Consider the following 26,298-nt stretch of genomic DNA (forward strand, 5'->3'; position numbering starts at 1 on the left):
CACTCAGTGAGACACAGGCTCAGGGGACAGGGCAGGGCAGGAAGGTGGCTTGTCTCAGCTCCTGTAAGTGTGGCTGGCTTCCTGGTGACCCTAGGGTTAGGAGTGTGTCCCCATCTCCCACCGCAGCAATCCCATCCCCAGAGGGACAGGTTCACCATGGAAGAGCAAGGCCCAGTGCGGCCAACCTGTATTTCTGAAGGGTGAGGAGAGGGTGGGAAGGCGGGACTTGTCTTCCCCTTGTGAGAGCCATGGCCTAGCTTTTTCTCATGCACTGTGGAATTTTTCCTGAACACTGGTGTGCACAAAGGGTAGAGGCCACAGGGATCCCTCTTGCATGAAAAACAGAGGCATATTGCAAATTCTGATAACATTTTTAAGTGTGTAAGAAAACTTTACATGAATGGACATCTTGGTGAGATAGTTTGGACTTTTCAATTGGTCAGTGTATTCGTGGATGGGTTTCTGTATTTTCTGCTATAGATGTATATACAGGCAGATCCTGTAGCTCGTATAAGGAGGCCTGCATGAAAAGCGTTTCTAACAATGCAGCTTAATTCTTTGAGCATTTCCTGGCCTTAAGTGCCACATCACATAGCAATCTATGAATCAAAAAGTATTTTTAGAAGCAGGGCGTGGTGGTGACCCACCCTTGTAATCCCAGTACTTGGGAGGCTGAGACAGGAGGACCACAGGTTCGCAGCTAGCCTCCGTTACTTAGTGAGGCCCTCCACAACTTAGTGAGACTCTGTTTCAAAATAAGAATAAAAAACAGGGCTGGGAGTGCAGCCCCTGGGTTCAATCCCCAATACCACAAAGAAACAAAACCCAACAGAACCCAAACAAAAATACAACATATTTTTAGTGGTCCAATAGCTGGCCATGACATGGTTAGCCTTAGCTTCATTTTAATTTTAACTGGAACGTGCTGCCTGAAGGCAGGATTTGCTCCTCGCCCCCCTGGAGCCCTGGGCCTTCTCCACACCAGCACAGGCAGGACTCGCGGCTGGACTGTGGCGGCTGCCCAGCATGCCCTCTCCCACAGGGGCTGAGCAACTGCCCTTTACTACACAGTAGCTGAAGAATTATTGCAAAGGGGAAGTTGGGAGAACGCCAGAGGCTTTCCTGAGAGGACAGTTTCAGGAAGAGTTCATCCAGTATTTAAAAACTGAAATTGAATCTCCTAATCACCTGAATCTGGGCACTCCCGGGGAAGCCTTTGCAACAAAGGTGGTGTACTCTGTACAGATCTGCTCCAGGGCCCCGCTGCTGGGGAGGTCAGGCGAGGACCCTGCGCCTTTCGCTTCCCGCTTCCCTGAGCAACAGCCAGTGGCCCCACCGATGCCCCGCCTTCCGCTCCCAGCCTCTCACCATGGTGGTTGAACATGCATGGGCCTTCGACCGTCCATGTTCCCTCCTTATTCCACACTTGTCAAAGCACCATGCCACGCTCAGCCCTCACCTGCCTTGTACTCATGGCGGTCTAAGTAAGATAGAAAGAAATACACACGTAAAGCTTTATTGTCAGGAATGAGACCTTGGCGAGTTATTTAGCCTCTTTCTAAGCCTCGATTTTTCTCACTTGTCCAATAGATCTACCTCACAGGATTGTCTTTTGTTATAAAGATTAAATAAAACAATAGGCAATACATTCTTTTGGATTTTTTTTTTTGTCTCTTCTTTTGGGAACAAGATTAAACCCAGGATGCTGCACTTGCAAGTCCAGTGCTTTGCCACGGAGCTACACCCCAGCCCCCAAAATTTATTCCTGAACTTAGTGTTTAGTGCATGCTAGATAAAAAAATAGTAGCTATTGTTATTATAGCTTTATCATTTTGACTTTAAATTCACTAACATATTCAATGGTCAATAGTTGACAGAAATATATTGTTAATATGTATCCATAAATTTTACCTCTCACATTTTCACCTTAAACTCTAGTTATTTATCTTGTACTTATATACTTAGGTCTTACTAACTTGTGAATTACCAGAAGTAGGGAATCATTTCCTCTCTGGTTTAAAAAATATTAGAAGATTTATCTTCTATTTATTTGTTTTATTTGTGTTTTATTTATTTACTCTATTGACCTCATATACTACCTTGCACATAATCAGCATTCGATACATGTTATGGAATTGAATTATTTGGAAGTCCATCTTCCACATAATTTGTGAAAGCCCATGTGTGACTAATATTCTATTAAGTAGGTAACAGAAACTTCTACCAACATAGTTCCACAAAAGAATAACATCCCAGTGTTTGGTAAGCAGAAGAATAGAAAGATGTTTTGACTCTGTCCAGGAATTAGAGGTTTATTTGCTCTCCTTTGTCTGGTACATAATGAGACATCACAGGAAAAGGATCTAAAACAAGGTTCATAAGGTTTTTTGGGGGAGAGAGTGAGGAGAGGGCTTGACACTGACTTTGTTTCTCACAAAAGAGAAATTGAAGTATATGCTCTTTGTGTATATACTTGTGTAACTTACTGCTGACAGATAATGTCATTGGTGGTATTTACTATGCACGTATGAGAGTCTGGCTAGTTATGTTTAAAGCCTTGCTCTTTGAGCTGGTGCTCTATGCAGTATGTCTGGTATGGATTTTATTTCACTCTCACTGTCTAATAACCTGATAACATGTGTACAAAGTCCCGCCCCATCGCTGGTTTTCAGCACAGCCATCCCTAGTCAGCTGTGACTTGCGAGCCATTGCATTCTGCATGGCATTGGCATTATAGATTTAGTTCGTATTAACTCAGGCACCAGTCCCTTTGGAGGTGGTGGAGGTCCTGAAAGCATGTCCTCTGCCTGCTCTGTTCGTCAGCTTAGGCTTACGTTCTTCCCAGAGAGGTGGTGGCCACTGCAGGAACATCGGCCCTGTGACCGCTGGGTACTGGGGCAGGTAGGAGCAAGCCTGGCCTGCCTGCCTTAGAGCGGCTTACTCCGCACTCCGTCCTATGTTAGCCATGATGCATCCTTGGCTTCCAGCCCTGGCTTAGCTCGCTCTGTGATTGGAGCAAGTTACTGACGCTTCTTAGTCTCAGTTTGCTCCTTAGTTGTTTAGGAGTAATAATGCCATGATATCGACTCCCAGCAGAGCTGTTGTGAGGATGAGATGGGAGAAAGGCTGTTCAATGCTGGGACCCGCTGGGCCCACAGTAGCACGTCTTAAATGACGACCAGGTGATAAGTATTTGTCACATCTGACTCCACTGAAAGGGTTGAGAATAGTGGCCTCTGTTGATCCTTCAGTTCAGACTAAATCCTAGTATCATAGAGAGGCTGTTCTTCTCACTTCTCAATGAGATTTAATTATGGTAAGTTCATTTGAATTCATTAGTTACTCTATGAAGTTATAGGTATCTGTTTCAGATTATTATTCTGAGAGGAAAAAAATGAAAGAGATACAGGGCAAGGGACTTGACTCACCAAATATTCAAATGACTTTAAAAGTGAAAAAAACCAACAAAATATAGTCCAGGGCTCAAGAGAGAGATGTGCAGAGCAGGCAGAAGGCCCATGCCAATAAGAACGTGATCATGGCAGAGGAGTTAGGAAGCGGTGCTCAGCATGGTGGGCGCAGCCCAGCACACCAGAGCAGCGCCCCCTCCCAGTGCCTTTGCCTTCCCTGGGCAGGCCTGCTAGGGTCTGCTCGCTTCCTCCTCTGGGCACTTGATGGAGATGGATGGTTTAACTAGTCATGCTTTGACATCAGTCACACATCTTCCTAATCTGCCCCGGCCCCTTTTCCAAGGAGCCTAGCTTCTGCCTTGAATCTTTCATTCTGATGCTTTAGGGCACCTGGAACAAGTGGAAATTTTAGGCCACACATGACCTGAAGGGCCACTTAGCCTTGTTCAGTTCTAAAACTGTGATTTTTTTTTTTATGATGAAGTACTGAATTATATTGCAAAAACAATACATCTGACTGTCTGTGTGGTCCTAGGAAAGTCACTTCAACACAATGACGAAAGGTCTAAACCCAGGAGATGGTCAGAAACGTCTCAGGTGCCAGGCCACAGCCCTTGAGCCTCCTGTGGTAGCATGGTAACAAATAATACGAAACAGGCAGTTTATTAGATGTGTTAGTATCTCAAAAAATAATCCACACAAAAAGAGTGAAGGTTTTGAAGAACTGGCAGATGGATCTTTTGATTATGCAACACCGTTCTTTTAATGTTATTAGTTTAAATAATTAGTTTATGTCTCTTTGTGAGTCTAATAATTATCCTAAGTTATTTGAATCGCCTTTTAAATTCTTATGCAGAGCACATAGCAATTTAAACAACTCTTCCTATCAGATATTTAGCTATAGTTCTACTAGAATTCAAACCGAGTTTTCTATTAGAGACCTCACATTACTCTGAAAGCTTTCTCCCCCTGAATTTTATTTTTCCCATTTTTGGCTGAGAGGGCTTCTGGAGCGATTCGAGCATGTTTACCTATGTCTTCCCTTAAGAGGTTAGGGGATTAGACAATAAAAAAAAAAGAGGAAAAGTGGAGTTGCCAGTAGGTGGCTCACTATGAATGTGCTTGGGACGGGATCAGAAATGTCACCCCTCCTCCCCTTAGCCTTTGTTCTCAATCCCTGCTGCTTTGAGCCCTTTTCTGTAACGTCTGAGTCACTTGCAGGGGGGAAGAAGGGGAGAAAGAGAAGAAAGCCAGCAGGCACCAGCCAGAGCCCTGGAAGAGTGAGGCCCCTCCCTCCCGCCGAGTGGTCTCCAAGTGCAGTCCAGGCCCAGTTTCCACGCACAGTGGCTTGTTCTTTTGTTCCCTGTGTCCTTGGCAAAGCCTGAAAGAGCTAAGCCTGTAATACTTGGGTCCTCCTGTGCCACTTAAGAAATAATAAGCCATTGTCTCCATTAAGCCACACTTGTTTTAGCAAATAGAATCCAGATACTGGACAGGGAACACTTTGAAGGGGGGTGGAATCACAGTGGCGATGCTTTACGAAATTCCCTAGAGAAACTGTTTTGTTTCTCCTATTTTACTGCTCCTTCCCGAGAAGGTTCATATTCAGATGTGTTGAGGCTGTGAATAGTTGCTTACACATTCTCATGCACCCAGGAAGGCCACGATTATGGCTAATTACAATGAAGAATGAAGCCCTAACAAGAGTGTTCAATCAGATTGTCGTTCATGCATGAAGTAGCCAAGGCCGGCCAATGGAGGTGTGATTTGGGTAATTACAAACAATGCGGCTATTTGGAAAATGCTTAGTAAATCTGTTCAAGACAAAATAAGGTCTAATTAATCACTTTAGGCTCTGAATTCTCCAGATGATCTGTTTTCTCTCTCTCTCTCTCTCTCTCTCTCTCTCTCTCTCTCTCTCTCTGTTTAATTGTAGGGTCTATTTAATAAACTAGATCTAAGTATAACATGTATTCTTTCCCCACACACTCTCACTCCTTGGAGGAATGCGACTGTGTCACCTATTCCAGAGCTTTCTTTTCTGCCACTCATGTTGCAACCTGCTTTTAATGCAACATGACAGAAGGTTTTTAAAAATAAATATGTACATATTCCTGTTATTATCTGACAGGAAGAATTCTTTATGAAAAGGTACTGAGAAGCATTAACCATTAATTTAGTAACTGTGTTGACATCGTTGTGCCGACGGGCGTTAACTCTTAGATTGTCCGTGAATGATGTCTCTGTTTCTTGGGTAATGTCTGGCTGTATTATTGGGACAACTTTTATACATTTTTTTTAATCCATCACAAGATTCAGAGAGAGGCATACAAAACACAGTTAAGTCTTTTAAGTGTTTTATGGCATGGGAGCCTTTGGAAATGAAAATCCAAAGAACTGGTAGATACATGCATTTCTGTGGACAGTGGTGCAGAAGTCGAATTGGTTGACTGAGGGTAATGAACTGGGGCGTCTATGTGGCACTCTTTCCTTCCTTCTGGTATAGGATAGGACACTTGTCACATGAGAGCCTCCAGGTGGAAATGGAGTCAGAGGGTGATGTCAGTTTCATGGCCCGCCTAGAGGAGGAGGGGATGTGGGGGTGTTCTAGTCCCCACGGCTCGACCTGAGAGAGAAGGGCAGGGAAAGACAGAGGCATCCCTGCTCCTGCGGTTTCCTCAGTTTCCTCCAGCGTAGCGCTCGGCATGCCAAGGGGCACATTTGGGGATTTCATGATCTCTGACAGTATTCTACCTCAACGACTTGGCAGCCACCGTGAAGGCAAAATTACCGTGCAGAGCCCGAGTGCACATATGCCTCGGCATCATTCTTTTTCAGAAAGTGCTTAAACTGAAAATGCCTAGAGCTTGCCTCTTTTTCTCTTCGCCTTTTTGTACCATCCTTTGTATCCTCATCTAAAAACAGATAGAAAATGGTTGGCTTTATAACAGGAAGTGTGCAGTGATAAAAAACATGTAAAGGTTTTCAATGTGTCAATCTTTGATTTCTTTCAAATGTCTAATAGGGTGAACTCTGCCCAACTGTTTGAGGAGTTTCATCATTTTCATCTTTTGTTTCTTTCTACGAATGAAAAGGAAAGAGCTTTTCCCAATTCAATTAACAAGGCTAGAAGTGAAACTCTGTATAGATCTTTGCTTAAAAAATAGCAAGACTAAGAACAGGTCCCCAAATAGGCCACTTTGAGGCCACACTCTGGCCTTCCAGCCTCTTGACTTCTACCTCCCGGTGGCCTCCTGGATGGGTCATAGAAACTAGAATTTCTCTTCCCAAAACAAGCCATAAAACCTGGAAGGTCACTTCTGAACTCCTTGCTTCCCCCCTGAAGAACCTCATATGACACTGGCATGCTCTTGGCAGAGAATCTGAACACAGGACTTGCTGAGCCCCCACATTTATTAATATTAAAACATACTCTTGCTGGGTGTGGTGGGGCACTCTTGTAATCACAGTACTTGGGAGGCTGAGACAGAAAGATCGAGGTTTCAAGGACAGACTCAGCAAGTAGTGAGACTCTCATCAACTGAGAGAGACCTTGTTTCAAGATAAAAATGAAAGAGGGCTGAGGGTGTAGCTCAGCGGTAGAATGCCCCTGGGTTCAATCCCCAGCACTGCAAAAAACTAGCATACAGGGGGAAAAATACACAAAAAACATACTCTCTTTCTCCAATCAAATTTCCACACATCTGTCTCGTCTTCATGGGACCTAAGAATAAAAAATACAGAGTTTCCCCTGGGTCTTTGTATCTTTCTTTCTGGATCTTGTAAAACTGGTGTTAAATAAATGTGATATGCTTTCTCTTGTTAATCTGTCTTTTGTTATAGCGTTCTCATCCTTGTTCTTTGCAATGGGTTAGGAGAAGATGCTCATTTTTCTTCTCTGCAGGAGAAAACAAAGAGTTTTACAAGCTATCTTACAACCTTGACTGCTATGCTTTTGTTAAAAGTGGAGTTAGCAGAAAGGTGGGAAAGGAAGGAATAAATAAACAACAACCAAAGACAAGTTTTTGTATGGTTCTATTTCTATTTTAATTAATTTACTATAACAGCTATAAAGAGAGGTAAATAGTAAAATTATTAGTTTCTGTATAGATAAAAGCATTTTAGTTTTTAAATTTTTTTAAGTTTTACTTATATGTGGAACATATTGAAAATGGTATACATTTAGACTATGCTTGGTGCCCTCTCCCCCCCTCCACTTCCTTCTTCCCCTCCCAACAGTGAGTGTCCAAGTTAACCGTGCTTTATTTATACTTTTACACATATTCAGATGTAGCTCCTCCATTAATCTACCTCAGCCTTCTTCCTCTCCTATCCTTCCATTCTAGCTTTGCTGAGGTTTCCCCTGCATTATCTGGAGTCCCTCTGGTATCCCCAATTCTCCCTAGTTTGGGCAAAATAGAGAAAACTTATGTCTCTTCTTTTATTGTTCTTGGGTGATCTCACTTAACATAATGTTCTCCAGATCTTTCCATCTTCTTGCGAATGACCTGATTTTGTTCTGATTAGAATTCCATTGTGTGTATTTCCCATAATTTTGCAATCCATTCATCTGTTTTTTTTTTTTTTTTTTTGGTGGTACTGGGGTTCCTGGAAACCCTTCTACCTGCGGGCTACACTCCCAGACATATTTTATATTTTTATTTGGAAACAGGGTCTCTTAAGCCAGCACGGCTGACTTCGAACCCTGTGATCCTCCTGTCTCCGCCTCCCAAGCGTGAGGATCACAAGCGTGCGTCACCATGCCCGACTCCATTCATCTGTTGATGGGGACCTGGTTTGGTTCCATATTTGGGCTATTACGAATTGTGCTACTATGAACATGGGTATGCATATGTTACTGTAGTTCTCTGATTTCAACTCCTTTGGAAAAATACCCAGGAGTGGTGTAGCCAGATAATATGGTGGATCTATTCCCAGTTTTCTAAGGAATCTCCACAGTGCTCTCCATAACAGGTGAATAGTTTGCACTCCTACCAATGTGTAAAAGAGTTCCTCTTTCCCTACATCTTGCCAGCATTTGTTGTTATTTGATTTCTTTATGCTTACCACTCTGATTGGGGTTAGATGGAATCTCAGCATAGTTTTGATTTGCATTGCCCTGATGGATAATGATAAAAGCATTTAAAAAAAACTTTTTTATAGTACTGGGGTTCCTGGAAACCCTTCTACCTCCGGGATACACTCCCAGACCTATTTTTATATTTTTCTTAATTTGGAAACAGGGTATCCTAAGCCAGCGCGGCTAGCTTCGAACCTGCGCAATCCTCCTGTTTCTGCCTCCCAAGCGCGGGGATTACAAGCGTGTGCCACCACGCCCAGCAATAAAAGCATTTTCAAGCAGGGGAATAAGTAATTCCACATACATATCTGTAAATATGTGTATTTTGTTTACTAAAATTTAATAATTTATAAGTAGAAGATTCCTTCAAGTTATTTTCACCAAATAAACTTTATATATAAGGAAGACATAAACAGTACAGGAAAAGATGAGTTTTAGAGTCTGGTCTTAATTATTTTTAAACAAGATACTTTGTTTATAGTACAACTTTCTACTTTATTTTCTGATCGCAACATAAAACCAAATCCCATTTTCCATATTAAACAAACTTTAATACGGTGTTTTTATTTAATATGGTACTTTTTACTTAGCAAATGATTTGGAGCCATTGACCTGCATTGTGTTTAGTTAAAAATCATTACAGGTATTATTTTATCTATCCCAAATCAAATTTTTCTAGGGTTGAACAGTATAAGGAATTTACTTTTTTTTTTCCTTTGGTGGTACTGAGTTTCCTAGAAATCCTTTTACCTTTGGGTTACACTCCCAGACCTATTTTTATATATTTTATTTGGAAACAGGGTCTCTTAAGCCAGTGAGGATGGCTTCAAACCTGTGCGATCCTCCTGTCTCCGCATCCCAAGTGCGGGGATTACAAGTGTGTGCCACCACACCTGGCATAAATTGAGATTTAATTAGTTTCTTTTTTTTTTTTTGGTGGTACTGGGGTTCCTGGAAGCCCTTCTACCTCCGGTCTACACTCCCAGACCTATTTTTATATTTTTATTTGGAAACAGGGTCTCCTAAGCCAGCGCACGCGGTTGGCTTCGAACCTGCGCGATCCTCCTGTCTCTGCCTCCCAAGCGCGGGGATTACAAGCGTGCGCCACCACGCCCGGCCGAGATTTAATATTTAAAGTTTATCTCCAATTCCTGATTGACTAGTCAATATATTGTTGACAATTTAAAATTTTTAATCAAGCGACATAAATTTGAAATGCTTTGATGCATGCCATGGAAAAGAAAAGCATGATATGTTCTCTAGGCCAAGTTACAGAGAGTTGGAGTGGACGATCATTCTGCTCTTGTTCTTGTGCTGCCTTTGAAGCCTTTACATTTTGAATATAAAAGAAGATGGTTAAAAAAAAAAAACTTCAGAAGAAGTAGTACATTCCATTTCCTCTCTCCCCCATTAAAATCAAATCTGGTACTTCCTTTCCTGTGCACCATACACATCACTACCCATGCAAATAAGGTGAGGCCACTTCCTGCAGATCATCTGTCAGCACATCAAGGAGAAAAACAATGGCCCAGGAGAACTGCCTCTCATAAAAGCCAGCTGCAGTTTGCAAAAGGAACACCTAGTATGTGGCCTTTACAGCTGGAAGTAATGAACATTTTCAAATATGACTTCATGTGCATCCAAACCATCTTGTGAATTAAATCAATTGCCTAATATATATTCCCAGTTTTCACACACATGTAAGATAGGGTTACTCAAATATCTCAGACTCCAAGGAGTTAATATCTGAGACTATTACAAAGTCACTGCAAGTAATTGGAACAGTGTAATTAACTGCATTCAGGCATGTTTCTAGACCTCATCCATAAAGTGCAGTGGTAACACCTAGGGCAAGACAAGAACAAGCATGTGCTCCGACAAAGAGCTGCTTGCACACCTGGGGTGTGTGTCTCTGAGCCTCGTGCAGACAATGGTCCACTGCCCGGCCATGTGAACTCTGGAGCCGGCTCCATCTACAGGCAAGGCAGACTCCACTGAGGTGCCTGTGCCCTTTGACCTGCCTTAGATTTTGGTTGAAAATTAATTTGAAACTATTTACTTTTGCTACTCTCTGCTGGCCAGTGATTAACAGGAAGTTCAGGGCCCAGTGTTTGTCCTGTTTATCTTGAGCTCATGCTATGAGTAGAAGCACAATCAGGAAAATGCTCAGTACAATGCAAAATGCTTGGACTGGCAATTCCACCACAAAGGGCCCCAGGAGCTGCCTAACCCAGCTGTGGGTGAGGCAAAGTGCCACAGAGCCCTGGAGGCAGCCCCTGGGTTTCAGCCCTCTGTCACACTTGTTTTCCGCACCATGACGGACGTGTAGCATGCTCACTACTGTTAATATCCATTGATCAAATGGTCACATAACCTCATGAATAACATTGCCTAAGAGACCTCAGTATCCTCTCATATTTATAATCAGACTTCAGCCAGGCAATTTGTATGTCCCTTTAGCCCAAGGATATGGGTGTGACTCGGTCAGCAATGGTGAACTTTGAAGAGAATTCATGCCTCAGGGTGTTCCTGATATATTTCAAAACAAAACAACTTACAGCCATTTATAAAGGTGTTTGAGAAAATGTGGGTAAATACGTCATTTTGATTCCTTTAAAAAGTAAAATAAGCATGTCTTCTTTGCAACCAAGCAAAATAAGATGACCAACCTGGCATAGAAGGGGTTTAGCTGCAGGCTGGATACCTGTTCAGAAATGGCACAAATGTAAATGTAGAACCATATTTACATAATGAACAAAACTTAATATTTATGGATTAACTATGCTGTACCATGCCAAGCTAATTTAATATGTGTTATTTTATGAAATCCTTAAGAAGTGAAATGTGATATGCATTATTGCTTAATAAATAAGGAAACATAGACTAAGAAAGATTACTTAATTTTTCCTAGGTCATATAGATAATAAATGGATAAACCAAGATTTGAATGTAGGTCTGAATAAATTGCTTATGCTTTTATACCCACCTTAGTGTTACTGAGTTGTTTCATTTCAAAGACTTGGCTTTTCCATTTTCTTCTTTACATTTTCACTCTTAATCTTGAGCCCTTCCCATCCCTTTCTCTCCGGCTCTGTATTCCTTCCTGATCTCCTCTCTAATTCATCCTTCAAGGCTCCTCTCTTCACTCTTGGGTCCATCCTGCCCACCCGCGCACCGGTTTCTCTAGACTTTGTTTCTTTAGTTATTGGGTCCCGGTGACACGGCCTCCCTTCAAATCCTTAGCTCTGTCTTCCTCTCTCTCACTTGTGTATTGTGTTCCCTATTGTTTATTAAGTCATTTACACATGCTACTTGAATTTTTAAAAAGTATATTTAGCACTTCTGACTGCCAATTATCCACATCTTGCTGCTTGATTTCCATCATGAAATCATAATTTGACATGAGAGATATTCCAAAGCGAAATAATTTCACTACAGCAACAGAGACCTAGGGTTTTAGAAAAGCACTAAAAAAAACCACATCTATTTCTTTATTCTGTACCTGTTTCTTGATGCCCTGTGGTATATTCAGCCTTATTCTAGGTTCTAATATATAAAAGTTAGCATCCTGTTGATCCTAAGAATTTAAAAATAAACATAAATAAGACAGAACTGTTCTATCTGCCTATTTGTCTATAGACAAAAACTATAGGAAAAAGAATCAAGAAAGAAATCTGAAATGTTTATTTCTGATTTAATACTTGCTGTAGAATTAGATCAGCTCTCAGAGCTCTATATGTTTTGGAAGATTTGTCACTAAAATAAACTAAATAAAATAAATTATATAATAAATTAATAAAATAAATAAATAAAATAAACCTACAAATATTGGCTCTCAATTCTAATACTTTAGTTGGTTGGAAAATCATTTCTGGTAAGGACTTTGGGAGGGAAGGAGACTTCCATGCTTCTAATTACTCATCCTTATAAACGTACATGTTGATCACAGACCATGTATACTAGACATTTATTATAGACAAGTTCCATGGACTATTTTATTATATGCCACAACTGACCTATAAAGTTTGTACTATTTTCATTATCTGTCCAAGGAATATTTTTAACCAAAAAAATTAATTGAGTAGAAATGCCTTTAGGCTTACATAGAAATTGTTAAGAGAATGGTGTGGGGCTGTTCTGTGGTTGCCGATCCTCGAGAAAACCTCTTACCAGTTATTAAATGTCAGCTGAGCATTTGTGCACATGTGTGACACACTCCCTCTAGAACAGCTTATGCCCTCATGAAACCTAGGAGAAGGGCCAAGTTCTTGCTCTGGACTGTGGCTTTCAACACTAATTGATATATACTGGTTATTTAAAACCTCACAGCTGCTCCAATTTAAATACTGTTTGAAACAAAAAACTGTGGGGTACGTGTGCAATCTCCATGCCTCCCACAAAATTAGGCAGTTTTTGAAGATATGTAAGTATGTTGAGAAAATGATATCTTTCTGCTGAATATGTTACTTTTACTCTCTTATCTACTGTTGTAAGATATGATTATAGGGATATAGAATCTTGATATACTTTACATTAAAATCTCTCATAAATTGATCAGGGTGCTTCGCATTGAAACAGGATTCTTTTTAAAATGTACATATCAAGTTTTAACTACATTGATTCATTTTGAAATTTCCAAAGAAGATTTTAAAACAACTTAGACTGTAGCTATCCAGATTTGTTATTCCACTAAACCCTGCTCTATGATCCTTAAACTGTTTAACCAATTACACATAATTTAAATTATTTAAAAGTTTATTTTAGCCAGGCATGGTGGCACAGTTTGTAATCCCAGCATTTGGGAGACAGAGACTGGAGGATCACCGTTCATGGACAACCTCTGCTACTTAGTGAGGCCCTTCGCAACTCAATATAAAAAGATTAAAAATAAAAAAATAAAAAATAGCACTGGGGGTGTAGCTTGGAGGTAGAATGCCCCCAGGTTTCATCCCCAGTACCGCAAAAAAAAAAAAAAAAAGTTTATTTTACACTTTTTGACAACTTATAACTCCCTACATTTCTTGCACAAAAGGCTTATCTTCTCTGGAATAAATTTAACTTGCCTCATGCAATTAGTACTTAGAAAGGCTCAAATTAACTGGAACATAGCTAAGTAGAACCTTTAATTAACTAGATTTTTTTCCTTTTGCTCTACTTTTAGAGCTTGAAATCATTAGAAAACAAACAAGATAGCAAGGATTTGTTTCCAAAAATGAACTGTCAAGGTTTGGCTGGGGTCACTAAGTAGCTAGTCAGGTTTTCATATTACAGACCTATGAAGTTATGATTCACTTAAAATAATGAACCAGAGATACCCATGTTTCCTGGTCATGAAAAAATATCAAATTCTATGTTCTTGGCTAAGGCAGAAAATTGAGCTAATAAACAATGAAAGTATTTTTAGCAATGAAAGATTGAAGCAGAATTGGTTTTCTAGTTGTCAATGTGAAAACCAAGAAAGTAAATGAACCCAAACTCATTTTTACTCAAGCATTCTAATTAATGAAACGGATTAACAGAGGGAGAGATGAAAGATGAAAAATTCTCATGGGAGGACAGAGAGGTAATTCTTTTGGTGAGAGAAACTCTTCATTTAAAATATTTGTAGGCAAAAGCTGCACATTTATGGACATAGGTCATGGGCTGGCCTAGTCTCTGCCAGTCCAGCTCCCTTATCCTTGCGTGACCCACCCATTTCCCAGAAGTCTAAGAGCATCTCCAAAGTTGGCTTTCAACCAGCTCCACTATGCTCCAATTGCTGTATTGTGCCGTGTGTGTGTGTGTGTGTGTGTGAGAGAGAGAGAGAGAGAGAGAGAGAGAGAGAGAGAGAGAGAGAGAGAGAGAGAGAGAGAGAGGGGGGCGGGACACTGGGGATTGAACCTCGAGACATTCTAGCTCTGAGCTACCCTCCTGGCCCTTTTTCTATTTTTTGTTTTGAAATAGGGTCTCACCAGGTTACTGAGAATCTTGCAAATGAGCCAGCTAACCATGGACTGAAGCCTCTGGGAAAAAACAAATGAGCCAGAATAAACCTTCCAAGTAGTTGTGCCAGGTGTTTTTGGTCACAGTAACAGAACACTGAGTCGCACCGTCACCAAGGCTCTCACACATCCCTGTGGCAAACATGGCAGCGGCCGTCTTCTCCCCGGTCTGGCTCTCCAGCGGTGCAGGCCTCTCCCACCTGCTCCCATGGAGCCACTTGACTCTCTTTTTTCTCCCACTCAGACTATGCAGAAGGTCTATCTTTAGAGAGCCAAAATGTTCATTAAGATGCTTTTCAAGCCCCAAAAGGAGCTATCCTTAAGAGAAATGTCCAGCTGGAACAACTGGCCTAAGCTAAAACCAGATTTGAAAATAGTGAGCATTTTCTTGTTGTCACACACACCTTGGAGGAAGGGGTCCTGAAGTCAGGTGGTGACCCTCTAGTAATATGTTAATGTCTACCTGTCAGAGCACACCCTGCTCCTCTAGAAAAACAGGCCCTTGAAGCCCCAGTTCTTGATGGCAGCATTGTGGAGGAAGAGCCTCCTGGTCCTTGAGCCAGGCCAAGCCATCTTAATTCTTCTCTCTATAATTCAAAGCTGTGCTCGTCACCCTTGGAAATTTTCCAGAGCATTTCAGAAACTCATCTTAACCAGTTATCCTTCAAGGTGACTTTTCTTTTTCTGGGACCATTTGTGTTTTAAGCTCTACCTCTGATTGTAGGAGAGAGGCTTTCTTTCAAAAGGTTTGGGGCATCTTTGCGTAGGCAGTGGTGACACCTTCACACGGTCTTTATGAATTGGATGTCATACCACATCCCTCTTGGAACCAGTCCAGGGCGCAAGCCTGCTTTAGTCTTTGCAGGATAAAGCAATATGCTTCTCTGAAAGGCAAATGGCTTTGAGGTTAGGTTTCCCTGCCTTTAAATCCTGGCTTTTCCTACTTATTGGTAGAGTAGCCATAGCTGGGCATCCGTCTATTTTGACCTCAGTTTTGTTTCTCTGAAATGGAGAACACAATGTTGTGTCTTAGGGTTGTTGTGAGGAAAGTACTTGGCAAAAAGCTTGATCTACAAGACGTGGATTAAGAGTTGTGGAAGACTAAGGACTGAGGCGCAGCGGGGAGAGAAGAGGTCCACACTGGTTCCCTTGGGCGTTACTCGCCTCCGAAGAACAAAAGCGGGAGATTCCGCTGTCTGTGTCTGGGAGGCCCTGTTCTGGCACCAGGACTCCTCTGAGCTTCACCCTGACCCCTCCCACCGGGGCTGCAGGGCACACCCTTGCTCCTGGCCCTCACCTCCTTCTTTCCTGCCTGAGGAGCGTGTAGCTTACTGCCCATCCCCAGGCTCACATGGCCCGCCAGGAGAATGCCCCATGCAACCTATAGACAGTGATTGCTTTGGATTGTCAGACAATCACAAATTGACTCTCTAAAATATTAACAAAGAACTCAGGCTCTTCCAACTTGTACACTAAAACCTAAAACTTTAATGTCTTAGAGCATGTTTTCTGAGTAGATCCCAGTAGAATACCTTGTCTACAAAAGTCTAAAATTTATTATTTGGAAATAATAAATCAGGGTAAAAAAGATGTAGAGTTCATGGTATATTATTAGTTTCAAGTTTACTAATCCTTATTTTATGAGATTTAATTTCCATGATGATTACTTTCCCATTCAGCCTATTGTCAGAAAAGAGAACGATTTTCATGTTCATTGCAGAGATAGGCAAGGGACAAATGAATGTGTGCTTTCCCTTGCCAAGATAAATGCTAGAGTTACAAGAAGCCGTGGCACACTAGGGGCGACCTTTTGTTTACTATGATAAAATTAATACCTTACATGTTTTCGAAGGAGTTTGTAAGATGTTATATAGTTGGAAAGATAGAATATTATGAAGCCTAATTCTTGATAAATTAACTATCAGGAATGCCATATGCAAAATAAAGTTACATTTTCAGCAAAGATATTGCTATCACATTTTATTATTACTCTGAAGCCTATTAAACATTTTAACTCACAAGTAATTAAAAGTTTATCTGAGGACTAGAGATAGAGCTCAGTGCTAGAGCTCCTGCCAGCCATGTGCAAGGCCCTGGGTTCCATCCCCAGCACCACACACATTTACCTGAAAGCACGAGTCCTCTCAAGAATATACGGAATGCTTTATGTGGTTATTTAGTGTTTTCCCCTGTGTGTGTGTGTGTGTGTGTGTGTGTGTGTGTGTGTGTGTGTTGTTTTAAGGAATTGTTGTCTTTTTTTTATAAAAATAAGACAAATCAGAGGAAATTAAGCTAGAAAGTACAGTAAAGACTATCTGCCTCTTTTTAAAGGCCGCTAGAGGTGGAATGGATACTTTCCTGGCTGTCTCTCTTCGATTTTATTATCCTGTTCATCAAGGTGACTAGCATTCCATTTACTATTATGTGTCCCTGCATTACTTCAGTTTATCTCACTTATTTACTTTTTATATACAGGAAATACATGTAAAGGGATTAGCATACTAATAATATTTAAGGGTTCAACAAAGGATAGCCTATATTGCTTTACTAGTATTGTCTTCTATGCTTGAATTATTACAGTATTCTGTGCTATTATTTAGACTTTTCATTTGGAGAGATTTAGTTTTCCTCTTCAACATATACTTTTTCTGAATTGCTTTGGATTGGCCACATACTTTTAGAAATTAAGATACCGCCACATCTTACTTTAAGTGTGTTAGAAATTTCTAAATATAATGAAGACCAAAGTTGTAACACATTTATTATCTTTTCTTTGGCCAGACTTACAAAAAGTAGGTGGCTTTTTTATTGGGTTGGTGTGGGTGGTGCTGGTGGTATTTGTGGTGGTAGTGGTTGTGGTGGTGTTGTATGTATGTGTATGTATGCGTGTGTGTGTGTGTGTGTGTGTGTGTGTGTGTGTGTGTGTTTACTGGGGATTGAACCCAAATGCATTATACCTCCTGAGCTACAACTCCAGAAACCCCTGTTTTATTTTGTATTTTGAAACAGGCTCTCACTAAGTGGCTGCACCTGGACTTGAACCTGTGCTCTTCCTGTCATCTTCCCAAGTACCGGGATTATAAGCATGAACCACCATGCCCAGATAAAAGAAAATGTTTGGACAGCTCACTCCTAGTGTCTGTCTGTCTGTCTCTGTCTCTGTCTCTCCTTCTCCCTCTCCTTCTTTTTCCCTCTCTCCTCTATTTTCTTTTCTGCAACAAAATTGACTGGTGCCTTTCTGTGGTGGGCTTTTAATTCTGGGCTATCATGGTGAGCAGACTCAGGCCTGAAGTTTCATGGAATGTTAAGTCTGGGGAGCAGAAAATAGCAATTAGTTACTTAATCGAGGAAAAGCATAATATCAAAAGTTTTCATTGCAATGGGAAAATTAAAATAGGATGAGATGAGGATGGTAGTAGCTTTGGATGGGTTAATTAGGAGGGTTTTATAAAGATTATCCAGGACAAAAACTACAGTTCTCTTAGAAAAAAGGTATATAATTACTTTAAAATATCTTTATCTTTACTCAGTAGTCACTGTAAGTAGATCATGTTTATATTATTTACACACATCTTATTAAGCATGTTCTGAACACTGTCATTTCATTTCACAGATTTGTTCTAGTATGAAGTATTTCCCCAACACTACAGAATATAGACAGACTGCTGTTAGTCTAACTGCACATAGAACTTTTAAAACTGAAGAGTATTATTATTTAACACCATACAAATTACAGCAGTAAGCTATGCCTTAATGGCCTTATTAAGTGTCTCCGGGTGCTTGAAAATCATTAAGTCTATTGAAGCGAAAATACCTTAACTGTGTATTGTTTAGATGTCTACAGTCACCTTTAGTATCTATGGGATTGCTTCAGAACCCCCAAGGATACCAAAATCTAAGCAGGCTCAAGTTTAAAACTATATATCCTCCTATATGCTTTGAACCTCTCTAGATCACTTGTATTATCCAGCATTTTTCTACTGTGACTGAAATACCTGACAAGCACAACTTAATGGAAGAAAACTTTATTTGCTCACAGTTCTAGAGATTTCAGTGCATGGTAAGCCAGGTTGTGGCTTCAAGTCAGGAGAGCTCACTCATGATGGCAAAAGCAGAGAGAAGTAAAGCAGGGTGAGGGACAGATACAGCCCCCTAGGCTAAGCCCCCAGGGTCCCACCTCCAGCCACGCCCTGCGTTCGTACATGGATACACTGGGGATGTGTATAACACATGATGAGCTTTTGGGGCACATTTTAAATCCAATAATGCCTAGAACAATGTACATTATGGGTTTAAAGGGGGAACATAATATAAAATATCCATCAGTTAAGAAAAAGCTAATTCCTATTTTTTAATGAATGATGGTGGGAATCAGTCCCCTATGGTATTTAGAATAAATTGTATACATTTAATAGGGAAGCTCAGGGTCAAAGGGCGAGGTTCAAACCCTTGGCCTGAGACTCTCAAGGGTGTAGATCATAGATGTGGCTTTCATACCTCTCCCTAAACCTCCACTGGGGCCTGGTGACATTTGAAAACAATAAGAATTATATCATTGAATTTTTGAGAATTAGGCTAAAAACTGAGGGAAACACTGGTCAATTAATAAATGTATTTTTAAAATGTCTTCATTTAATAAAAATAGATTCATAATTCTGAGTAAATATTTCAATAATTGATTAAGTATTATAAATATAACCAACAAAAATTAATCATGTCGAATTGAAACCCAGAGAAAAATATTTAAATAATCTATTTTCCCCTACTTAATTTTTTTCTATAGATATTACGCACTTCCAGATCTTTCTCTTATGCTCAGCTAATTTCTTGCTTTGTATGAAACATAAATATGTAATTTGAGTGAGCTCCAAACTAATATTTCTTATTTTACCAATATAGTTTTGAGAAAAAAAACAGCAAGCAGAGTATGATTGTGTATATATATATATATATATATATATATATATACACATATACATGTATACTTTTCTTAATATAATATGTATACACATATATAGATATATCTATTTCTCTCTCTCTCTCTCTCTCTCTCTCTCTCTCTCTCTCTCTCCACACACATTAGGAAGTCAAAATTACATTGTACAGAGTATAGGAAACTTCATAAAAAGAAAAGTAGATGATTTCAAAAATTGAACTATTCTGCTAAATTCTTATGAAGAAAACCTGCAGGTTTGGACATTCCCATTCCTGGCATCCCCACGCCAGGCTAGATGTACCCCAGCTTTGTGCCAGAGTCCCTGCAGTGGCTTTCAAGTAGTTTGGTTAAAGAGAAGGTAATAAGAGTTTCAGGGATGGGTGTTCAAATGCAGTTCACTATCATTCTGTCTCTCATCATACTGATTTTGGCCTCAAGGCCTAGGTCATAAGTACAATTTCACTAGTACATTCAAAGACATAATTAAGAAGTGAAAGTAACAAAGGCCAGTTTGCTGTGAAATACAGTCATATATTGTATAAATGTAAACCTGATTTGGATTCAAATTCCAGAAATGAATGCTAAATCTGGGATTTTTATATAATCTCTTTTTACCCTCATCTGTATGTGTTATATGTGAGAAATATGATAATCAAGAAAAACCTAAGATCACGGACAGCCTCAGCTACTTAGCAAAGCCCTTCACAACTCAGTGAGACCCTGTTTCAAAAAAAATAAAAAAGACTAAAAAATAGGACTGGGGGTGTAACTCAAAGGTAGAATCGCTCTGGGTTCCATCTTTAGTGCTACAAAAAAAGAAAGAAAGAAAGAAAGAAAGAAAGAAAGAAAGAAAGAAAGAAAGAAAGAAAGAAAGAAAGAAAGAGAAAAAACTAAGAATATTGAATTGCAAGTCATGGTATACAGGTAACCCATGGAGTGAAACTGTCCAAAATTGAGTGGCTGGACTACGTGTTTAATGGGGTGAATTCCTGGCTTCCCACTGTTTCCCCAATACCTAATAAAGGGCCTGGTTCATCCCAGATACTCATATTCATAAAACACTGAGGACTCAATAAATGTGGGTCACATGTCATTATTATTATTTTTTTTTGTGGTAGGATTTACTTCCTATTAAGCTCTCACATTTATTTACTCAGGAAATATATGTGAGCTCCTGTAGGGTCAGCAAGGCATTTTTAAATTAATCTTGAGAGAATGTTCTGAAACTATCTAACCCAGTCATAGTAGGAAAGCATAAAGTTTTCAAAATGTTTAAAGCTGATATCAATGCTAGATGTCACTGGTAATTGTTTTGGCACAAAGTCAGTAATGGAGCAAATGAGGATGACCCTGGCGGATCCCAGCTACATCCTAAATGGCAGTAAATGCATCAAAGCATAAATACATTACAATTTACTCTAACTAGCCTGGAGAGTGTTAATGCTACTTGTAAATGTAAGAAAACTATAAATGTCTTAAAAACCAATTTGGCCTCAAAACTCCCAATGACTCGCCTCTTAGCAGGCCACATAAAAATAATTTCATCTGCTGCCCCAGGTCTGGCTGGTGAGAAGGCAGGTGAGACCGCCTGTTGCTGCTTCTGCTGGGCTCTCAGAGCCAAACCACTGCACCTTCAAGCTCAGACCCCTCGTAACTCAAGTCTCTTTTTTTCAATAAGCTAAATCAGGCTACAAACAGATTGTACTGCTTACCCACAAGCAGTGATTCTGATTGTGCACCTCCCTGTTAGACCTCACAGTAACAACATTGATTATTTCAGAAATTTGCATAAACTCAATATTGGAATGGACTCTTTAAAATTGCTTTGTATTCTTTTTTTTTTTTTTTTTTTTTGGTGGTACTGGGGTTCCTGGAAGCCCTTCTACCTCCGGGCTACACTCCCAGACCTATTTTTACATTTTTATTTGGGAAACAGGGTCTCCTAAGCCAGCGCGCGCGGCTGGCTTCGAACCTGCGCGATCCTCCTGTCTCTGCCTCCCAAGCGCGGGGATTACAAGCGTGCGCCACCACGCCCGGCTAAATTGCTTTGTATTCTAAATTAGGCAGATCAGGCAAAAAACATGAGGGAGTAAAACAAAAAAATATGCTCAGATGAAGGATAGGTTGTCCAAATAATTCAGACTTTTAAAAAACTGTGCTTAGCTCCTTAAATGTTAGACACCTTTTCTATCCTTTTATGGGTGCATTAGAGTGTCGTGTCACAATGTAGCTCTCAGCGATAGTGACGCACAGGCACGCCGCACGGGTGGCCCCCTCCCACCCCCTCCCCACCCCATCCCCATACAGGGTATTGAGAGCGGCATTGGCGTTCTCACGTATGTACATGATGTCGATGGAAATAATGTCTTTATCGATCCTCCCTTCCACCCCACTTCCCCTGGACCACCGCCCTGGCTCCACTCAAGTTTCTCCTCTTTTATTTGAAGTCCCTCTTGTATCCCCATCACTCCCTAGCTTCCCCATATGAGAGAAGGAACAGGACCCTTCACTTTCTGTGACTGGCTGACCTCACTCAACATGATGTTCTCCAAGTCCATCCATTTTCCTGCAAATGCCATTATCTGTTCTTCTTTATTGCTGAGTAGAATTCCACTGGTATGTAAAGTTCCTATTTATAATCATATGGAGGCATGTGCTATAGTCTGTAGGGTCTCTCTCCAGCCTAGAGCCCTCCCCACAACTTTGAAATAATAATTGTGACCTTGACTGAGGTGCTTAACATTAAATACAAGGAAATATTGGCCTAGCGATCTATGAATGCTCCCCTTTTATTTTTAAATGGTTTTGAACAACTACATTTCCAGAGATTTTTCTCCCTCCAGTATGATCCGCTAAGTGGATCCTGACTACTCAGTCTTGGAAGGCATATTTTTCCCCATTCCTTAGGAGCTGGAGTTCCTGGAGCTGCCTCTAGTCCTTCTACATTGTATTTGTTTGAAGGGAATTGCAGTGATGAGAAGGAAAGTTTTTAAGCTTTTATGCATTTCCTTCCCTAGACAGAGCCCAAACTTGGAAAAGAAAAAAAAAAAAAAAAAAAAGGTCTCCCAGCTCTTTGTCATTCTCATCCTCCCACCTCCACCTCCTGTGCAGAAACCAGGAGACATCCTGGGGCTTTCAACCCGGAAGCAGCCACCCTGAGGGGCAGGGGAGAGTTTAAACATTTTTGACACCACTATACCCATGATCCTGAAAGGAGACAACTGCACACAGAAGCTCATTGGAGGGAGATTCAAAGGAGGCTTTAAACCACACTGAAGTTGTCTTCTTCAGTAGAGACAGAGGTCGAGGGTGGGCCTGGAGGCCAAGGAGGAGGCAGGAGCCGCTGGACACCATCCCCTGCTCTTCCTGCCCTCTAGAGATGCAGAGGAGGACATGGCCACTGCAGCTCTGCAGGTGGGGATGCTTCCAGAAACAGTACATGGACCTTTATCTCTTTACTGTGTATATCAAGTTACTTTATTATTTTATTATATATATATATATATATATATATATATATATATATATGTATATGTGTGTGTGTGTGTGTGTGTGTGTGTGTGTGTGTGTGTATGATTGTATATTTTTTTTCAGTACTGGGGATGGAATCCAGGGGCATTCTACCTCTGAGCAACACCCCCAGCCCTATTTTTTTTTTTATTTTTTATTGGTGCATTGTGGTCATACATTTTAATGGCATACAAAATGGTAGAGGCATACATGCACACATCACCCAGTTAGCCCTTACCCAATTCCTGCCTATTTTTCTTATCATTTATTTTTGAAACAGGGTCTCACTGAGTTGCAGAGGGCCTCACTAAGTAGCTGAGGTTGTCTACAAACCGCGATCCTCCAGTCTCAGCCTCCCAAATCTGGAGTTACAAGCATGTGGCACCAAGCCCAGCTATCTTCTGAGTCACTCTAATGTTCAGGATTTCTCAGGCAGATGTAGACTGATTGGAACCAAATATACAGCCAGTGCTTTATATCTTACGCAGTATCCTTTGGTTCAGAAATGGTGTTCTCTCTCATTGTCCAGAAATATCTTTCCTCTTTTTATCAAAAGGCTTACAGCTTTTTATTAAAAAGGTAAAAGGTAATATTTCCCTTTATAGACTTAGAGTTACCAGAAGACAATTTCCTGTCCCTAAACTATTAAAGTTCAGTAGTCACCATGGCAACTAAGTTGAATGTTATTAATTATTTCTTAGGTAGTCTGGGAATTTTACCTAAGGTGAGAGGTAGACTATTTTATTTAAATACTAAATTTAGAATGTATGTGTAAGTTGTAAATGGTATGAGCAAAAAAAAAAAGCCAAAAAAACAAAAACAACAATATCAAAAACCAGTATTACTAGTGGATTAAAAGCCTCAGGCTTTTTTAGTTTATGGGGATTATAAATATAAATTGTGGACATTTGTACCTATTAGTGCACATAAGATGCAATAATATGAACTTTTCTATAATAAAAATTAATGTTTTAACATCAAGAGATGATAATACTTAGTAGTTTTTAAAGTCCCGTATATGAAGATCATTTTAAGCTTAAATTTTTACTTTTCTTCTCCAAGTAAATTTTTAATAAAATGATAACAAATAACATTTTAATAAAAAAATCTAAATATTCTGCTTTTATAGCATTTGATGCTGTTAATAATATTGGGTAGACGTAGTCAGCCAGGATGACATGTGGCCTGTGATCCCAGTTATCTGGAGGCTGAGTCAGGAGGATCACAGTTCCAGGTCAGGCCAGCCTGAGAAACTTCACGAGACCTTGTCTCGAAATAAAAGGTAAAAAGTGTGGGAGGTGTAGCTTGGAAGCAGAGTGCCCCTCGGTATACATGTACCCTATACTTCTGTTGGATAGACTGATTATTTTTCTGATCTCTTCCTTTCTTATCCCTTCCTTCCTTCCCTTTTCTTTCTACAGAATTAGATATTTACTAATATTAGACACTATAGTGGTTTTATGCATAAGACCATAGGTTCAAGACCCAGCCCTAGTTAAAAAAAAAAAGGAAGAAAGAAAGAAAAGTAAAAAGGTAAATTTAGAAGTTTTCTCCTCTTTGAATTTGAAGACAAAACTAACACATATGAACAAATTAAAAATTAAACTTTTGGCTTCATACAATATTTTGCTTTTAGCTTATAGTTTACCGTGATTCATAATATTTTAAGATTAATCCATATACCTAAATCACATATTATTCTAAATCTTAGTGGGATGAATAACTAGGTAAAAAGTTTAACTAGATATCTTGCTTTTCTTAGTTTGTGTTTTGGAAATATTACTGCCATTATAGAACAGCTCTTTGTATTTAATATTAAAATTTTAGTGCTACTTAAATTTTTATTAACTAAATATTAATTTTGCTGTGGTGCTGAGTTGCAGCAGAAGGAATGATGGCACAGGCTCCATGCCTCCGTTACCTGTAAGACGCCCTCAGTCAACCTGATGATCCTGGAAAATTAAACCCATCTCCGGGAAGGATACATACTACATAATAAATACTCTCTATCCAGCTGTGCCTGAAGATTCCTGGCCCATAGTTAACCTTCACTGAAAGCCTTAAGTCCTCTCACCTATAGAATTGGCTCCTAATGAAGGGGGAAGATAACACTGGGCACATGTAAGACTGCTCAGCTCCTGTCCTGCTCGAAGGTTTAAAGTTTCAAAAGTTTCATTGCATTTATTCAGAAAAAATATAATATTACCACCACACGCTTTGTTTTGTTTTGTTTTGTTTTGTAGAGCAGGGGGTCAAACCCAGGCCTTGTGCATGCGAGGCAGGTGGCCCAACATCATGTAGTTTTAAGGATGAATACCCATTGGTTGCTATGTCTCTGTCTTGAAATCCCATCTGTGTGTTTTAGGAATCATTGGTAGCAGGGGAAAGTTAGTGCTAGAACTGATCTATTCTGTTCACTTGCATCAAAAACAAACATAATAGGCATATTTTTTATTAATTTAATATAAGGCATGATAAATTAGTCTAGTAAAGGCCTTAATAAGCGATGGGGATAAATAAGGAACTCCATTCAGGGTTTATTTATTGAGTGCATACTAGTACATGCCAGGCCCTGATTGGTTGCATAAGACAGTAAAAAAGACAGACATGTAGCTCCAGCCTACCAGGATGCATGGCAGGCAGGTCCAAGCAGCCGGCAGCACTGTGGGTAGAGCAAAGAGAACAGAGGCCTTGAGTGGGCGTCTCCTCCAAGTTTCAGCTACCTGACATATCTGTAGCGTGCCTCGTCACATAGCATCTAGGGGAACATGTGGGGGGATATGTTTCAGTTTTTATTTATTCCCTTATTTTGGTGCTGAGGATTGACCCTAGGTACATTCTATTTCCAGACCACACACCCAGCACAATTTTATTTTTATTTTGAAACAAGGCCTCACTAAGTTGCTAAGGGTGGCCTTGAACCTGCCATCCTTCTGCTTCAGCCTGCCAAGTACTAGAAGGATTATAGGTGGGTGCCATCATGCCCATTGGGAAATGTATTTTTAAAGCCTTAGCTACCACCTGGCATACAGTGGGTACCAGGTATGTGGTAGCCCACTTCCTCTTCTATATCAAGGTCCAGCCATGTCCTAGAACTCCTTCCTGCTGTTACGTTCTCATAAGAGGCAGGGCAAACTGAGTGTGGTGGTGCACACCTGTACTTCTGGCACTTGGGAGGCTGACACAGGAGAGTCCTAGGTTTGAGGCTAACTTTGGCAACTTAGTGAGACCAATAAAAAGTTAAATAGGGCTGGAGGTGTGGCTCAGAGGTAGAAAAACCCTAGGTTCAATCTTCAGTGCCCCTACACATGCACACACACACACACACACACACACACACACACACACACACACACACCACGAGGTGGGAGAGAGAAAGAG

General features: G+C 40.4%; 1 protein-coding gene across 1 annotated transcript in view; it reads left to right on the top strand.

Annotated features, from left to right (window-relative positions):
- The window catches only part of PACRG (parkin coregulated), a gene marked incomplete at both ends in the record, with an annotated part of 502,240 nt that overhangs the window by 104,491 nt on the left and 371,451 nt on the right, over positions 1-26,298 (top strand). The window lies entirely within an intron of this gene.

The sequence above is a fragment of the Muscardinus avellanarius genome (assembly GCF_963383645.1).
Source record: "Muscardinus avellanarius genome assembly, chromosome: 8".
NCBI classification, from domain to species: domain Eukaryota; kingdom Metazoa; phylum Chordata; class Mammalia; order Rodentia; family Gliridae; genus Muscardinus; species Muscardinus avellanarius.